Source organism: Anneissia japonica, unplaced genomic scaffold (genome assembly GCF_011630105.1).
Source record: "Anneissia japonica isolate Jap-2015-1 unplaced genomic scaffold, ASM1163010v1 scaffold180_len884964_cov147, whole genome shotgun sequence".
Taxonomy (NCBI): domain Eukaryota; kingdom Metazoa; phylum Echinodermata; class Crinoidea; order Comatulida; family Comatulidae; genus Anneissia; species Anneissia japonica.
In genome coordinates, this window is record NW_022696035.1 from 884,537 (window position 1) to 886,162 (window position 1,626).

General features: G+C 33.1%; 1 protein-coding gene across 1 annotated transcript in view; it reads left to right on the top strand.

Moving 5' to 3' along the window:
• The first annotated feature begins 1,408 nt into the window (after window positions 1-1,408).
• Window positions 1,409-1,626, top strand: part of LOC117101694 — an 8,634-nt gene continuing 8,416 nt past the window's right edge. The window contains exon 1 of the transcript XR_004444303.1: window positions 1,409-1,484. The gene's annotated coding sequence lies outside the window, so the exon portion shown is untranslated. The remainder of the gene's footprint in view (window positions 1,485-1,626) is intronic.

Genomic DNA, 1,626 nt, shown 5'->3' on the forward strand with positions numbered 1-1,626 from the left:
TTAGTGAACAGTCTCACTAAAAATTAATTATTATTATTATTATTATTATTATTATTAAAGTGTAAAATAATTTGCCTTTACTAAGTGTAATTGACATCGTCTCTGCTTTGAAAATATACATTGATCTATTTACATCACATCACAAATGCAAATGTTATTGTTTAAAGTGGCTTAAAATCCAGGGATAAACAGTACAGTGGCTCGTTCTGCTGTAGCCCTGCCAAAACCATTACATTTTATATGATAAAAATATGTGACATGCTTATGATATAACCATGATGACATGACATCCTGGTCATATATAGGCACAACATGACTATATATGGGCACAACATGACTATATATATAGGCACAACATATATGGGAATAAAATAGGACTAAATGTTGCTGCGAAGATCCTATCAAATGACGTCTCATTTACGCCGAGTTTAGTTAAAAAGGGATTGAAGCCTATATATACGATAATGTGATATTTTCATTTTGTGACGATTCATCAACCTTTGCTGTAGCAGGGAAAACAAGAAACGTAGGTAATCGTTTTATTAATATGTTTTGTTTTTACTGTATTTTGTTTGTAGTGAAAGAAAGTTAATGTCTTATTGAATTGAAAAATGGTGCTTTAATATGTTAAAATCGGTGATGTTGTTGTTGTTGTTGTTGTCGTTGTTGTTGTTGTTGTTATTATCATCATCGTTTTCCATTTGTACGTCTCTCTCCAAGGGTTGGTAAACCTAGAAGCCGAATATTTACACTAGCATCCCATTAGGCTTCCGACCCCACTGAGCCCTACACGGCCCTCATGGTAGTAGGACCCATAAGGCCCGAGACTTCCCCATTACGCCACTGTATCCCATCTGCATATGAATCTTGGGAATATCACAAATGTTGCTGTTGATGTTGTTGATATTATCATTATCTAAAATCATCATTGTCATGAACATTAATATTATCATTCAGTTTATTCTGTATGACTATTATTACTATTACTATCCGTATACTTAAATAATTTGTTCGTATTGTTTCTCATCAGGCGTGTGTTCGTTGTGTAGAGTGTGAAGAGTAACGAAACTTAAGTTAAACTTAAGAAAAAATACAGGTACAACAGCCAGGATGCCCAGATACGCTTTATGTCACTTGCACCTTTATTTCTACAGGAACGCACCACATGGATGGCTGTATCATCTGTTTACTTGTATCTGCATTGTTCTATTTATAATTGGATGTACGGGAAATGTCGCTGTTATTTTTCTTATTCGTCGATGTAGACAGTTACGAGGTGCACCCGTCATTCTTTTAGTAAACCTTGCAGTAGCCGATATTTTAGTTTGTCTAACGTATTTCCCATTATATATATGTCTTAGTCTAACACAGTCGGCAGTGATTTTTATTTCTCATAGTAGTGTCACATGTGCAGTTACATATTTCTTGGAATTCCAGTCACAATTATGTTCAGCCTTGACAATCGCATCTATTAATTTTGAGAGGTACGAAGTAGACCTAATACACGTTCTAGCCTCGTGTATACTAATATACATATATATATATATATATATATATATATATATACTAATATACATATACAATATATATACTAATATACATATACATATATATACTAATATACAT